The following is an 18,018-nucleotide window of genomic DNA, read 5'->3' on the forward strand; positions in this document are numbered from 1 at the left end:
GATGGCATTAATCCTTTCGGGGAGCAGAGCAGCAATCACAGCACCTGGCCCGTGACTCTATGTATGTATAACCTTCCTCCTTGGATGTGCATGAAGCGGAAGTTCATTATGATGCCAGTTCTCATCCAAGGCCCTAAGCAACCCGGCAACGAAATTGATGTGTACCTAAGGCCATTAGTTGAAGAACTTTTACAGCTGTGGAATGGAAACGGTGTACGTACGTGGGATGAGCACAGATAGGAGGAATTTAACCTTAAGGCGTTGCTGTTCGTGACCATCAACGATTGGCCCGCTCTCAGTAACCTTTTAGGACAGACAAACAAAGGATACCACGCATGCACGCACTGTTTAGATGACACTGAAAGTATATACCTGGAAAAATGTAGGAAGAATGTGTACCTGGGCCATCGTCGATTTCTTCCGACCAACCATCAATGTCGAAAGAAAGGCAAGCATTTCAAAGGCGAGGCAGATCACCGGAAGAAGCCCGCCATGCGCACCGGTGATCACGTGCTTGCTATGGTCAATGATTTACACTACGTAATCTTTGGAAAGGGTCCCGGTGGACTAGCTGTTCCGAATGACGCTGAGGGACACGCACCCATGTGGAAGAAGAAATCTATATTTTGGGACCTACCCTACTGGAAAGACCTAGAGGTCTGCTCCTCAATCGACGTGATGCACGTGACGAAGAACCTTTGCGTGAACCTGCTAGGCTTCTTGGGCGTGTATGGGAAGACAAAAGATACACCTGAGGCACGGGAGGACCTGCAACGTTTGCACGAAAAAGACGGCATGCCTCCGAAGCAGTATAAAGGTCCTGCCAGCTACGCTCTTACGAAAGAAGAGAAAGAAATCTTCTTTGAATGCCTGCTCAGTATGAAGGTCACGACTGGCTTCTCGTCGAATATAAAGGGAATAATAAATATGCCAGAGAAAAGTTTCAGAACCTAAAGTCTCATGACTGCCACGTGATTATGACGCAACTGCTTCCGGTTGCATTGAGGGGGCTTCTACCGGAAAACGTCCGATTAGCCATTGTGAAGCTATGTGCATTCCTCAATGCAATCTCTCAGAAGGTGATCGATCCAGAAATCGTACCAAGGCTAAGGAGTGATGTGGCGCAATGTCTTGTCAGTTTCGAGCTGGTGTTCCCACCATCCTTCTTCAATATCATGACGCACGTCCTAGTTCATCTAGTCGACGAGATTGTCATCCTGGGGCCCGTATTTCTACACAATATGTTTCCCTTTGAGAGGTTCATGGGAGTCCTAAAGAACTGTGTCCGTAACCGCGCTAGGCCAGAAGGAAGCATCTCCATGGGCCATCAAACAGAGGATGTTATTGGGTTTTGTGTTGACTTCATTCCTGGCCTTAACAAGATAGGTCTCCCTAAATCCCGGTATGAGGGGAGACTGACTGGAAAAGGCACTCTTGGAAGAGACTCAATAATATGCAGGGACGGATATTCTTGGTCTCAAGCACACTACACAGTTCTACAGAACTCTACCTTGGTGACCCCGTATGTCGATGAACACAAGAACAGTCTGCGCTCCAAACACCCGGAGCAATGCGATGACTGGATTACATATGAACACATCAGGACTTTCAGTAGTTGGTTGGAAACACGTCTCAGAGGTGACAACACTGTTTGTGATGAGTTGTACTTGTTGTCCAGGGGACCATCTTTGACTGTATTGACTTACAAAGGATACGAGATAAATGGGAATACATTTTACACAATCGCCCAAGATCAAAAGAGCACCAACCAAAACAGCGGTGTCCGCTTTGATGCAACAACCGAGAGCGGAAAGGACACATATTATGGTTACATAGTGGACATATGGGAACTTGACTATGGACCTGATTTTAAGGTCCCTTTGTTTAAGTGCAAATGGATCAATCTGTTAGGCGGCGGGGTACAGGTAGACCCACAGTACGGAATGACAACAGTGGATCTGAAAAATCTTGGGTACACTGACGAACCGTTCGTCCTAGCCAATGATGTGGCACAGGTTATCTATGTGAAGGACATGTCTACCAAACCGAGAAAAAGAAAAGATAAGGAAGCGAATACATCATACGATGAGCCAAAGCGCCACATAGTTCTCTCAGGAAAAAGGGACATCCTGGGAGTGGACGGCAAGACAGACATGTCTAAAGATTATGAAAAGTTTCATGAAATTCCTCCCTTCAATGTCAAGGCTGACCCAAGCATCCTGATAAACAATGAAGATTATCCATGGTTACGGCGCAATAAAGAAATGACACAAGCGAAGAAAAAGTGAAGACTTTCTCCCGCAATAAGCAAATGCTATGTGGGTGAAATTATGATACCATCCCAACTTTCAACTTTTTCAGAGTTCATTTGAAATGCTTTCATGTCTTATGGTTCGAAACTTTGATACTTCGAAAGTGATTGTCCATTTTGTACACGAAGTGCATCAAGTTTTTGTCGTAACCCTCTCTACTTTTTGGAACATGCTATGTGGGTGAAATGATGATACCATGCCAACTTTCAATCTTTTCAGAGTTCATTTTGAAATGCTTTCCAATTTCAGAGTCATTTAGCTCAAAGAATGAATTAATAGCAAACAGAATGAACTACAAAACTTTTATGAAAATAAAAACAATCAATTAAAATATTATGTTATGATCAACTAAAATAAAACTATAATATTCTTCAATAGCAAAAAGAATATAATTTTTGTGACCTAAAATCAAACTATAAGTATTTAATTGTAAGTATAAATAAAAAATAAATAGCAAAGAAGAAAAAAAATTCTATTTTTATAGTAAAGTTATTCATAAACTACTGATTCACACAAATTTTATAAAATTCCAATTTAAACTATTTAAAATTTTAAAACTAATGGCACTAACAGAAAGTTTATAATTTTTGTGACCTAAAATCAAAAAGAAATCACTAAAAAACTATAAGTATTTAGTTGTAAGTATAAATAAAAAATAAATAGAAAAAAAATTCTATTTTTATAGTAAAGTTATTCATAAAGTAGTGATTCACACAAATTTTTAAAAATTCAAATTTAAACTATTCAAAATTTAAAACTAATGGCACTAACAGAAAGTTTATAATTTTTGTGACCTAAAAGCAAAAAGAAATCACTAAGAAACTGTAAGTATTTAGTTTTAAGTAGAAATAAAAAAATAAAAAACCAAAAAAATGTAGAAATAAAAAAGAAAAAACCAAAAAAAATGCCACCTACTGGGCCTCCACGGCCTGAATACGACTAGAAACCCTACATGGGCCAGGATTCAGGCCCGCAGAGGCCCAATAGGCCCACAGGCAGTAGCAAGTTTAGGCCCGAAAGCCTGCATTAGAGAGGTGCTCGAATGGGGAGGCACAGCAGCGCTTATAAACCAGTGTCGGCGCCCTTCAGCTAGCGATGTGGGACTAAACTTTTGGGCGCGGGGCGCACAAGGGCATTGGTCCCGGTTGGTGGCACCAACCGGGACTAAAGGGTGCATTGGTCACGGTTCGTGGCACCAACCGTGACCAATGCCCCCCTTTAGTCCCGGTTCCCGGGACCAATGGCCTTCGCTTCCCGCCCTTTGGGCTGCCGAAAATTGGCCTTTGGTCCCCGTTCGTGGCACCAACCGGGACTAATGCCTACCTTTAGTCCCGGGTTGTGCCACGAACCGGGACTAAAGGCTTTGCTATATAAGTTCACACTCTGGAAATTTTCACTCTCGTCTCTCGCAGTTGCCGCCCCGACGCCGACGCCGCCAGGCTGCCCCGCCGTCGTCGTCGCCTCGCCCGTGCTCGTCGTCGCCCGCGCCCTCGCCGTCGCCCGGGCCCCTGCCCCGACGCGCGCCGCCCGACCCGCCCCCGTCGCCGTCGCCCGCGCGCCACCCCGGCCCGCCCTCGCCGTCGCCCGCGCCCCTGCCCCGACGCCATCCTCACCGCCGACCTCTCCTTAGCTTGGTCCGGCCGCCGGCGCCCTCCCATTGCAAATTTTTTTGTTCATAGATGATAGATGATCAAATGATGTTTTTTTGTTCATAGATGATCAAATGATGTTTTTTTTGTTCATAGATGATAGATGATCAAATGATGTTTTTTTTGTTCATAGATGATCATATGATTTTTTTTAGGTTATTTTCATTTGTAGAAATTTTTTATGTATCTAGGAATATTTTTGTTCATAGATGATAGATGATCAAATGATGCATATTTTTGTTCATAGATGATAGATGATCAAATGATGATTTTTTCGTTCATAGATGATAGATGATCAAATGATGTTTTTTTTGTTCATAGATGATCATATGATTTTTTTAGGTTATTTTCATTTGTAGAAATTTTTTATGTATCTAGGAATATATTTGTTCATAGATGATAGATGATCAAATGATGAATTTTTTGTTCATAGATGATAGATGATCAAATGATGTTAACCTCTATTCATGAGAGAGGCGGAGAAGAAGGGGAAGAAGAGGAGAGGAAGAAGAGGATAAAAAAAGATCCCCTCTATTCTTTCTTCTCTTCTTTTTTCTTCTTCTTCCTCTTATTTTTTTATCGGGAACGAGGGTCGTCGAGGGGTCGAGGGGGGGGGACGGCGAACATTCATGAGAGAGGCGGGGAAGAGGGAGAAGAAGAGGAGAGGAAGAAGAGGAAAAAAAGAAGAGGAAGAAGACGAATAAAAAGAGGAGAAGAAGTTCTTCTCCTCTGTTCTTTCTTCTCTTCTTTTTTCTTCTTCTCCTTTTTTTATCGGGAATGAGGGCATGTCGAGAGTGTCGTCGAGCGGTCGAGGGTCGGGAAACTAGGGCTTACCCGAAGAAGGAGAAGAAGAGAAGAGGAAGAAGAGGAGAAAAAAAAGAAAAGGAAAAAAAGAGGAAGAAGAAGAAAAAAAGAGGAGAAGAAGAAGGAATAGAGGAGAAGACTTTGTCAGTTCTTCTTCTCCTCTAGCTATTCCTTTCTTCTTCTCCTCTTTCTTCTTCTTCTTCTTCTTCTTCTTCTTCTTAATTTTTATCGGGGGTTCGAGGGTTCGAGGGGTCGAGGATCGCCGAGGGGTCGAGAGAGGTTTCCTAGTGTCAAAGTATTGAAGAAATCCATGCCTTCATCATTAGCCGGAAGTAACCAGGGCATGTTGGTACGAAGTTCTGCAAAATTGTTCTGGAATGGAGTCCCGGATAGAATAATCCGCCTTTTGGTACGAATTCAGCAAAGGCCTTCCAAATAGCGATATTCGGAAGGCTCTTTCTGAACTTTGTACCAAAAAGCGAATTATCCTATCTGGGACTCCGTTCCAGAACAACTTTGAAGAGCTTCGTACCATCATGCACATGTTACTTTCGCCTAATGATGAAGACATGGTTTTGTTGAATCCTTTGACACTAGGCAACCTCCCGACCCCTCGGCGATCCTCTCAAACATGAGAGGAAGAAGAGGGTCGTCTAGGGGTCTAGGGTTCCAGGGTCGTCGAGGGTTCGAGGGGTCGAGAGAGGTTTCCTAGTGTCAAAGTATTGAAGAAGTCCATGCCTTCATCATTAGCCGGAAGTAACCAGGGCATGTTGGTACGAAGTTCTGTAAAATTATTCTGGAATGGAGTCCCGGATAGAATAATCCGCCTTTTGGTACGAATTCAGCAAAGGCCTTCCAAATAGCGATATTCGGAAGGCTCTTTCTGAACTTTGTACCAAAAAGCGAATTATCCTATCTGGGACTCCGTTCCAGAACAACTTTGAAGAGCTTCGTACCATCATGCACATGTTACTTTTGCCTAATGATGAAGACATGGTTTTGTTGAATCCTTTGACACTAGGCAACCTCCCGACCCCTCGGCGATCCTCTCGAACATGAGAGGAAGAAGAGGATAAAAAAATAAGAGGAAGAAGAAAAAAAGAGGAGAAGAAAGAATAGAGGAGAAGAACTCCTCTATTCTTTCTTCTACTCTTTTTTTTTCTTCTTCCTCTTTTTTTTATCGGGAACGAGGGTCGTCGAGGGACATAGATGTAGTGTCGTCGTTGTCGATATATACCCCCTCCCGATAGCTTACTATGATTAGGTAGCTAGTTCTACGTTTGGCACTAATATATCCATCTGTCATGTTTGAATAATAATTGCCATGTTGTAAATATTTGTAGAAACTATGGACACCGCCCTAGACGAAGCAACAAAAGAAGCGTTGTTGAGGGAGATAATCGCAGAAGGAAGTGATGCCGTCTCATACTTTCTCAACGAAACCGATGGTCTGGAAGGAGAGGGTGAACAAGCTGGCTACGGTGACCTAATGCCGGTGCAAGAAGAAGAACATGAGGACGGCTCCGGTGACCCAATGCCGGTGCAAGAAGGAGACCGTGATGACGGCTCCGGTGACCGAACCGAGTCCGGCCAGGTATATATATTAGTTAAGCCTATGCTGACTAGCTGATTGATGCATTCATTGTTTTGGTGTGTACACATATTAATTAAGTCTTTGTTCTTTTTTCTAGCCCTCCGGATCAAGCACAACTTCGGTAAAGAGATGAGGCCCGAAGAAAAAGTTGAGCTCGGATGAAACGCTTGAGATCACAGCAATCGCGCCCGACGGCCAACCTATTGAACCCCTCCGGACAAAGAGCGCATTTGTTGCTCAGTGCGGGGTTCTGGTTAGGGACAAGATCCCGATAAGCATCCAGCAATGGTTTAAGCCGTCTACAGAAGACCCTGAGGTGTCTTATGTCAATGATATGCAGAAAAATGATCTTTGGACTGAGCTGAAGTCAAATTTCACCCTACCGCCAGAGGATAATCCAGAGAACCCAATTAAAGAGAAATTAATCAAGTCTTTTGCTCTGAAGAGGATGGCAGAACTATTCAGGAGGTGGAAGAAAGAGCTGAATAATAAGTTTGTCGAAAATAATGAGACACCAGAATTCAAGGGCAGATATGAGAAGATCAGAGATCACTGGCCCGCATTTGTGGCCCACAAGACATCGGAAAAGAGTAAGAAGATGTCGGCGACAAACAAGCAAAATGCTGCGAAGAAGAAGCTTCACCATCGCACGGGGTCAGGTGGCTACCTCGTAGCCCGGCCTAAGTGGTCCAAGATTGAGAATGGTCTGGTTCATAAAGGGATCGAACCAGAGACAAATAACTGGCCAGACCGTTGCTGGACTTGGTTCTTCGGGGCTGGCGGAACCTTGGACCCTGAAACAGGGAAGTGCATTTGGACGAACGAACAAATGGACATACCAATCAGTAAGCTTAAGTAGTATATCGAAGCAGCGCAGGAAGGGACGTTCTTTCCAGACAGAGAGAACAACGAGCTCACAACGGCCCTCGGGAATCCTGAGCACCCTGGACGGACACGAGGCACGCCAGGCTCCGTTCCGTGGAAGGTTGGGTTTCCGGACGCAGGCGGTTACAAATCCCATGAGAGGAGGAAAAAAGTGCAGCAGACCCAAATGCAGGCGCTGCAAGCAAGGGTAGACGCGATAGAGGAACGAGAAGCAAATCGCAGCAAACGTACTGCCGAAGCCTCCCCCGAAGCTACCCCGCCATCTCAGCGCAGAAGCAGCGTGGCTTCCACCGAGCTGCTTTAGTCGAAGCATGCCTTGACGGCTCCTGCCAGCTATCCCGTGGATGCTATCACGGAGTCTCAAAATTGCCACCTTATGACGCAATGGATGAATTTGAAGGTCAAGGCGGCTGTTGGCTCTGTTTATCCTACTGAACCCGGTGCAACTTTTCACTGCCGGCCGATTCCAGAAGGATATGCTAAGGTGATGGTGGATGAGATAACGGAGGGATTTGAGGACCTCCAGCTTGACCACCCTACCGGTGAAGGGGAGACTCGGCTGGGGTCTTCTTTGAAGACTCCATGCCTATGGCGGAAGGAGCTCATCAACCTTCCGAACTGGACGCCTCCGCCTCCTCCTCCTCCTCCAGCGAGTCAGGGCACTCTGCCTCCTCCACCGCCTCCTCCTCCGGCGAGTGACGATCAGGGCCCTCGACCGGCTCCTTCTCCGGCGCGTGGCGGCACTCCGCCTCCTTCTCCGCCTGCGCCGACGCGCCCGAGCAGCCAGCCTCCTCCTTCTTCGCCTCGTCAGCAAGGGCGGAAGAGACCTGCCGCCGCTCCAGCTACTCCGGCGCGTCGTAGTCCTTCTCCTCCGCCTCTTAAGCAAGTAAAGAAGACAACCGCTCCGTCTGCTCGGTCGGCGTCTAGCAGTACAACCAGAGGCAGTCGGACATAAAGATTCGGTCCTTCTCTGAAGACTCCAGAGAAGTTACCATACGAGAGGACCCAGGAGGAGAACGCCGAGATCGCGCGAGAAGAAGTGAGGAAATTCTTTGAAGGGGTGAAAGCAAAGAAACATCCACCTCCGGAGGAGAAGGTAGATCGGGTGAAAGTGAAGCGCACTCTGGCTGCCCTGACAAAACCACCGAAGTCTGATCCGCCAAAAGGAAACTATGACCGCATTATTGGAAAGGAATTTGCCGAAGCGGAGCGGTCGGGAAGTACTGTCAGTGATCAAAGGCTGAAAGAACGACGAGCTGGGAAACAAATTGCCCAGCTCGGCGAACAAGCGAAGCAATCGTGCCCCCCGCTTAAGGTGCCTAGCCACAACGTCGCTAATGATCCGAGGATGGTGCCCGGTTATAGCAATCTTGCAGATTACCTGCCCGACGATGTACATTATGAACCCATGGATGTGCAGATACAAAGATACGAGTACGGGAAGCCTCTCGTCAAAGATGAAAGATCTCTATCAACGATGATGCGAAGATTGCATGATTGGTACTTGAAAATCTGCAGAGACTCTGGGGGGAGGAGTACTTTGTATTTGAAAGTTAAAAAGGAGCATGACCTCGTTGGAATTGATCTGTTGCCTGTTCCATTTGAGGAGTTCTATCAGTTTTTCAATCAATTGGCCCTCGATAAAACAACGGTCGCCTGCTACTGTCTGTAAGTAGTACTTCTGTCATTAAGTTTCTCTATATAGCTTAGCTCTTTCATTGCATGTATTTATAATCATCCTCACTATATTATGCAGATTGAAGATCGTCGAATTGAAGAAAAGACAAGTCGGTGATATTGGGTTCATTAACACATATCTCATAGATGCAACTCAGGTTAAATTTCATGCCGCAGAAACCGAGGCCAGCATGCTACAATCGTTGATAATAAATCAAAACAAAGATATAATACTCTTTCCTTACAACTTCAAGTGAGTGTTACTGTCTTGTGCATATTCGGTTTCCCTTATATATTAGTCAAGGTTATAGTAATGTAATTGATGAGTTATGCATGCGTGTGCAGTTTCCACTATATTCTCCTACATATTAAGCTTGAGCAGGGACTAGTAACCGTCTTAGACTCAAGACGAAAAGATCCCAAGGACTATGCAGACATGACTCAAATACTCGAGAAGTAAGTTAAATCGATCATTATCCACCATATCAGCAACTTTGTTCATTTCCTGATATATCAAGTAATTGTTTTCTTTGTCCGGCGGGGTTTGGAGAAAATTCACCAGAAAAGCTCCGGGACTGCCGAAGGAGCTGCAATTTAGACACCCGAAAGTAAGTACTAGCTATAGTAGCATTTTAAGCGCATCTACTAGTCATTCAAGCGCTAGTTTCATCAATACCATTTGGCATTCTTGCTTATTAGTTTGATTAACCTCTATTTCTTGTAAAGTGATTGTGGCAGGAACAAGGGAATGATTTCTGTGGATACTATGTTTGCTAGTCCATCCACCACACGACCTGTGAGCGGGGCTACACTAACGAACAATATGAAGTACGTAAATAACAACATTCACAATTTTATTTTATTACCATCATTTGTTTTGAGTTTCATTCATTCATATATATATGTATTGACCCCCTTCTTTAAATTAGATGTTTCGGAAGCAGGATGAACTCCTAGCACCAGCTCGCATGCGAGGAATTCAAGAGGAATTGGCGGCATTCTTTCTTGACCACGTGATCCCTGAAGACGGAGAATTCTATGTTGACCCTGAGTCCGTATGATTATATTTGTAAGAGATAATTACTGTATATATGTAGCCGGTAGTGTCAGATAGATATACGAGAACTTGTTGTTCGACCAATCTCTCGGAGAAGGAGAGGTGGTCGATATCACTTCTCTCTGTATGCATATATGTTCATCACGATCTTCTGTTTCCTTCGTTTGCTTACTAGCTAGCCAGCGTGTCTAGTCCTCTCTATACGTATGTATAGTACGTAGCGTCGACCAAGCACGGACATAAGAGAGGACACTTCTCTCTATTAATTATAGCTAGCTAACACAATATATGAAACACCTAAATTAACCCCCCAAAACCCCCCAACGCCCCCCCCCCTTTCAAAAAAAAACCCAGCCACAGAAATGCTGACGCGTGGATGCCTATTGGTCCCGGTTGGTGCCACCAACCGGGACCAAAGGGTCTCCTGACTGGGCTCTGCGCACTGCCCACGTGGATGCCCATCAGTCCCGGTTCTGGATTGAACCGGGACTAAAGGGTCGGGGCATTAGTACCGACACTTTAGTCCCGGTTCAGGAACCGGGACTAAAGGCCCTTACGAACCGGGACTATAGGCCCTTTTTCTACCAGCGTAACTTGATCTGAAGTTTCATGATCATCATCATTAGCTTCCTCACTAATTGGTGTAGTAGTCACAGGAACAGATTTCTGTGATGAACTACTTTCCAATAAGGGAGAAGGTACAATTACCTTATCAAGTTCTACTTTCCTCCCACTCACTTCTTTCGAGAGAAACTTCTTCTCTAGAAAGTATCCATTCTCAGCAACGAATGTCTTGCCTTTTGGATCTGTGATAGAAGGTGTACCCAACTATATCCTTTGGGTATCCTATGAAGACACATTTCTCCGATTTGGGTTTGAGCTTATCATGATGAAACTTTTTCTTATAAGCATCGCAACCCCAAACTTTAAGAAACGACAACTTTGGTTTCTTGCCAAACCATAGTTCATATTGTGTCATCTCAACGGACTTAGATGGTGCCCCTTTTAAACGTGAATGCAGCTGTCTCTAATGCATGATCCCAAAACGATATTGGTAAATCGGTAAGAAACATCATAGATTGTACTATATCCAATAAAGTACGGTTATGACGTTCGGATACACCATTATGCTGTGGTGTTCCAGGTGGCATGAATTTGTGAAACTATTCCACATTGTTTTAATTGAAGACCAAACTCGTAACTCAAATATTTGTCTCTGCGATCAGATTGTAGAAACCTTATTTTCTTGTCACGATGATTTTCCACTTCACTCTGAAATTCTTTGAACTTTTCAAATGTTTCAGACTTATGTTTCATCAAGTAGATATACCCATATCTGCTCAAATCATCTGTGAAGGTCAGAAAATAATGATACCCGCCGCGAGCCTTAACACACATCGGACCACATACATCAGTATGTATGATTTCCAACAAATCTGTTGCTTGCTCCATTGTTCTGGAGAACGGTGTTTTAGTCGTTTTGCCCAAGAGACATGGTTCGCAAGCATCAAGTGATTCATAATCAAGTGATTCCAAAAATCCATCAGCATGGAGTTTCTTCATGCGCTTTACACCAATATGACCTAAACGGCAGTGCCACAAACAAGTTGCACTATCATTATTAACTTTGCATCTTTTGGCTTCAATATTATGAATATGTGTATCACTACGATCGAGATCCAACAAACCATTTTTGTTGGGTGTATGACCATAGAAGGTTTTATTCATGTAAACAGAACAACAATTATTCTCTAACTTACATGAATAACCGTATTGCAATAAACATGATCAAATCATATTCATGCTCAATGCAAACACCAAATAACACTTATTTAGGTTTAACACTAATCCCGAAAGTATAGGGAGTGTGCGATGATGATCATATCAATCTTGGAACTATTTCCAACACACATCGTCACTTCACCCTTAACTAGTTCCTGTTCATTCTGCAACTCCCGTTTCGAGTTACTACTCTTAGCAACTGAACCAGTATCAAATACCGAGGGGTTGCTACGAACACCAGTAAAATATACATCAATAATTTGTATATCAAATATACTTTTGTTCACTTTGCCATCCTTCTTATCCGCCAAATACTTGGGGTAGTTCCGCTTCCAGTGACCAGTCCCTTTGCAGTAGAAGCACTCAGTCTCAAGCTTAGGTCCAGACTTGGGCTTCTTCACTTGAGCAGCAACTTGTTTGCCATTCTTCTTGAAGTTCCCCTTCTTCCCTTTGCCCTTTTCTTGAAACTAGTGGTCTTGTTAACCATCAACACTTGATGTTTTTCTTGATTTCTACCTTCGTCGATTTCAGCATCACGAAGAGCTTGGGAATTGTTTCCGTTATCCTTTGCATATTATAGTTCATCACGAAGTTCTACTAACTTGGTGATGGTGACTAGAGAATTCTGTCAATCACTATCTTATCTGGAAGATTAACTCCCACTTGATTCAAGCGGTTGTAGTACCCAGACAATCTGAGCACATGCTCACTAGTTGAGCGATTCTCCTCCATCTTTTAGCTATAGAACTTGTTGGAGACTTCATATCTCTCAACTCGGGTATTTGCTTGAAATATTAACTTCAACTCCTGGAACATCTCGTATGGTCCATGACGTTCAAAACGTCTTTGAAGTCCCGAGTCTAAGCCGTTAAGCATGGTGCACTAAACTATTAAGTAGTCATCATTGAGCTAGCCAAACATTCATAACGTCTGCATCTGCTCCTGCAATAGGCCCGTCACCAAGCGGTGCATCAAGGACATAATTCTTCTGTGCAGCAATGAGGATAAACCTCAGATCACGGATCCAATCCGCATCATTGCTACTAACATTTTTCAACACAATTTTCTCTAGGAACATATCAAAATAAACACAGGGAAGCAACAACGCGAGCTATTGATCTACAACATAATTTGCAAAATACTACCAGGACTAAGTTCATGATAAATTAAAGTTCAAGTAATCATATTACTTAAGAACTCCCACTTAGATAGACATCCCTCTAATCCTCTAAGTGACCACGTGATCCAAATTCAACTAAACCATAACCGATCATCACGTGAAATGGATTAGTTTTCAATGGTGAACATCTTTATGTTGATCATATCTACTATATGATTCACGCTCGACCTTTCGGTCTCCGTGTTCCGAGGCCATATCTGTATATGCTTGGCTCGTCAAGTATAACCTGAGTATTCCGCGTGTGCAACTGTTTTGCACCCGTTGTAGATGGACGTAGAGCTTATCACACCCGATCATCACGTGGTGTCTGGGCACGACGAACTTTGGCAACGGTGCATACTCAGGGAGAACACTTCTTGATAATTTAGTGAGAGATCATCTTATAATGCTACCGTCAATCAAAGCAAGATAAGATGCATAAAAGATAAACATCACATGCAATCAATATAAGTGATATGATATGGCCATCATCATCTTGTGCTTGTGATCTCCATCTCCGAAGCACCGTCATGATCACCATCGTCACCGGCGCGACACCTTGATCTCCATCGTAGCATCGTTGTCATCTCGCCAATCTTATGCTTCTACGACTATGGATACCGCTTAGTGATAAAGTAAAGCATTACAGGGCGATTGCATTGCATACAATAAAGCGACAACCATATGGCTCCTGCCAGTTGCCGATAACTCAGTTACAAAACATGATCATCTCATACAATAAAATTTAGCATCATGTCTTGACCATATCACATCACAACATGCCCTGCAAAAACAAGTTAGACGTCCTCTACTTTGTTTGTTGCAAGTTTTACGTGGCTGCTACGGGCTTAAGCAAGAACCAATCTTACCTACGCATCAAAACCACAACGATAGTTTGTCAAGTTGATGCCGTTTTAACCTTCGCAAGGACCGGGCGTAGCCACACTTGGTTCAACTAAAGTTGGAGAAACTGACACCCGCCAGCCACCTGTGTGTAAAGCACGGCGGTAGAACCAGTCTCGCGTAAGCGTACGCGTAATGTCGGTCCGGGCCGCTTCATCCAACAATACCGCCGAACCAAAGTATGACATGCTGGTAGGCAGTATGACTTATATCGCCCACAACTCACTTGTGTTCTACTCGTGCATATAACATCAAACCATAAAACCTAGGCTCTGATACCACTGTTGGGGAACGTAGTAATTTTAAAAAATTTCCTACGCACACACAAGATCATGGTGATGCATAGCAACGAGAGGGGAGAGTGTTGTCTATGTACCCTCGTAGACCGAAGCGGAAGCATTGACACAACGTAGAGGAAGTAGTCGTACGTCTTCCCGGTCCAACCGATCCAAGCACCGTTACTCCGGCACCTCCGAGTTCTTGACACACGTACAGCTCGATGACGCACCCCGGGCTCCGATCCAGCAAAGCTTCGGGGAGGAGTTCCGACAGCACGACGGCGTGGTGACGATCTTGATGTTCAACCATCGCAGGACTTCGCCTAAGCACCGCTATAATATGACCGAGGTGTAATATCGTGGAGGGGGGCACCGCACACGGCTAAGGAACGATCACGAAGATCAACTTGTGTGTTCTGGGGAGGAGGAGGCCGGCCCTAGGAGGAGGGCGCGCCAAGGGGAGTCCTACTCCCACCGGGAGTAGGACTCCTTCTTTCCTAGTCCAACTAGGAGAAGGGGGGAAAGGAGGGAAGTGGAGAAGGAAGGGAGAGGGGGGCCGCGCCCCAAACCCCTTGTCCAATTCGGACTGGGCTTGGGAGGGGCGCGCGCCACCTCCTGGCTCCTTCCCACTAAAGCCCATTAAGGCCCAATACTCTTCCCCGTATTCCCGTAACTCCCCGGTACTCCAAAAAATACCCGAATCACTCGGAACCTTTCCGATGTCCGAATATAGTCGTCCAATATATCGATCTTTACGTCTCGACCATTTCGAGAACTCCTCGTCATGTCCCCGATCTCATCCGGGACTCCGAACTCCTTCGGTACATCAAAACTCATAAACTCATAATATAACTGTCATCGAAACCTTAAGCGTGCGGACCCTACGGGTTCGAGAACAATGTAGACATGACCGAGACACGTCTCCGGTCAATAACCAATAGCGGGACCTGGATGCCCATATTGGCTCCTACATATTCTACGAAGATCTTTATCGGTCAGACCGCATAACAACATACGTTGTTCCCTTTGTCATCGGTATGTTACTTGCCCGAGATTCGATCGTCGGTATCCAATACCTAGTTCAATCTCGTTACCGGCAAGTCTCTTTACTCGTTCCATAATACATCATCTCACAACTAACTCATTAGTTGCATTGCTTGCAAGGCTTAAGTGATGTGCATTACCGAGAGGGCCCAGAGATACCTCTCCGACAATCGGAGTGACAAATCCTAATCTCGAATATGCCAACCCAACATGTACCTTTGGAGACACATGTAGAGCACCTTTATAATCACCCGATTACGTTGTGACGTTTGGTAGCACACAAAGTGTTCCTCCGGCAAACGGGAGTTGCATAATCTCATAGTCATAGGAACATGTATAAGTCATGAAGAAAGCAATAGCAACATACTAAACGATCGAGTGCTAAGCTAACGGAATGGGTCATGTCAATCACATCATTCTCCTAATGATGTGATCTCGTTAATCAAATGACAACTCATGTCTATGGCTAGGAAACATAACCATCTTTGATCAACGAGCTAGTCAAGTAGAGGCATACTAGTGACACTCTGTTTGTCTATGTATTCACACATGTATCATGTTTCCGGTTGATACAATTCTAGCATGAATAATAAACATTTATCATGAAATAAGGAAATAAATAATAACTTTATTATTGCCTCTAGGGCATATTTCCTTCATCTCTGTAGCCGGCGCCTTTGGAGCTGGACTGTCCTTGTCCATTAGCTCGCATACTTCGACCATGAGCATCATGTCTCCATCATTGCCTCCTTTGGTCAGGAGAGCTTTCTCCTTCGGTGGTTTCTTGCACTCCAACTTGAAGTGCCCCATGATGCCACAGTTGTGACACTTGATCTTGCGCTTGTCAAACTTCTTCTTCGGAGCGTCGTCGCTGGCGTTCTTCTTACTTTGTTCTTTTGGCACACGATCTTGGCGAGTGTTGCTGCTAGAGCCCTCGCCTCCTCTCCTTGAGTCCAGCGCCAGCCACTGAGCCCGTGTGAGCATGACATTCTCATCGTTCCTCCCATCCCCAAGACTGTACCGCATACGCTCGTCGTGAGCCTTGTAGCGTCCGACGAGATCGTCGATGGAGAGAGTCTTGAGATCGATGCACTGCTCGATCGCCGTGACAATTTACAGGTACCGGGGAGGGGCTGCGCGCAAGAACCGCCGGACAACCGAGGTCTCCGTGAGGTTTTCACCAAGCGCGCGGATCCGATTGACGAGAGTAGCCACCCGTGAAGCGAACGCATCCACGGACTCATTGTCGCCCATGACCAAAGTCTCATAGTTCCTTAGGAGATTTTGGATATTGGCTTGCTTGACGCGGGTGTGTCCCTCGAACATGAGCTTCAAGGTATCCCACGCTTCCTTCGCCGTTTCTTTGGCGATCAGGTGCTGGAGGACATCCATCGGCATCACTGAATAAATCGCCGACGCCGCCTGCCGATCCTTTCGGTGCTCGGCTCCCTCCTTCTTGAACGCGTCGCCTCCGGGATCCACCGCGTCCCATAGCTCGTTGGCGCGGAGACCACACTCCATGAGGGCCTTCCAGACCCCGAAGTTCTCGCGATCAAACCGTAGATACGACGAACTCGCCGGAACAGCAATTACTTTAGCCGCACCGGAGTACTCTGCCAGCTGCTTGGTCTTCTCATCGTCTGCCATGATCCTCCGATAATAGAAGTTCAACCTTGCTCTGATACCAATTGTTGGCACAAACCGACCTTGATGACGACGTTGTCGAGTACTTTTCGACAATACGCAGCGACGTACAAGCTACAGCCGATTGCTTCCGGCTGCTTCGACGGAGACGTGCACGTACAGCGATAAACAAGCAGGCAAGCACCCTGGTGGATGGATTCTCGTGTCTAGCTAGCTAGCATAGACCAAGTTCGTCGGAAACACAATACGCAGACTCGCCGAGTTGGCCAAGAGGCTCGTGTCGAGCCTTTGCACTTTATTGCTTTGATTTGATCTGGTGTTACAACGTAGGGGTACACGGGTATTTATATTAGCTGCTAGCCTATTACAAAACCAAGTCAGTGACTGCTCCTAGTCCATACCGGACAGGACTTCTACTACGTGGTTGATTCCAACAGTGGCACATTATCAAGCAAGATACTAGCATCATCATAACTAGCATTATACCAGAAGCAGCATAATCAATAACTTGCGACATATCAGAATCAATAGCATGTGGTGGTGTTGCAAGTTTACTTATAACAGAAGGTGAATCTAAAGCAGAGCTAGATGGCAGCTCCTTCCTCCCCTCGTCTTAGAGGGAAAAATCTTAGTCTTAGCATCCTTCAGATTCTTCATAGTGACAATTTGATAATAATCCCAAGTGACTCAACAAATATAACTATGCTCCCCGGCAACGGCGCCAGAAAAAGGTCTTGATAACCCACAAGTATAGGGGATCGCAACAGTTTTCAAGGGTAGAGTATTCAAACCAAATTTATAGATTTGACACAAGGGGGGCCTATTTGTAAGTATTAGCAGCTGAGTTGTCAATTCAACCACACCTGGAGATTAATTATCTGCAGCAAAGTGATCGGTAGCAAAGTAGTATGATAGTTTTGATAGTAGTAGAAACAGCGATAGTGACGGTAACAGTGATATCAATGATTTTGTAGAAGTGATAATAGTAACAGCAATAGTAGTAACTTAGCAAGAACAATATATAGGAAAATCGTAGGCATTGGATCGGCGATTTGTTGGATGATATTCATCATGTGATAGTTACAACCTAGGGCGATGCGGCACTAGCTCCAGTTCATAAATATAATGTAGGCATGAATTCCGTAAATAGTCATACATGCTTATGGAAAGAACTTGCATGACATCTTTTGTCCTACCCTCCCGTGGCAGCGGGGGCCTATTAGAAACTAA

Source organism: Triticum urartu, chromosome 2 (assembly GCF_003073215.2).
Source record: "Triticum urartu cultivar G1812 chromosome 2, Tu2.1, whole genome shotgun sequence".
NCBI classification, from domain to species: domain Eukaryota; kingdom Viridiplantae; phylum Streptophyta; class Magnoliopsida; order Poales; family Poaceae; genus Triticum; species Triticum urartu.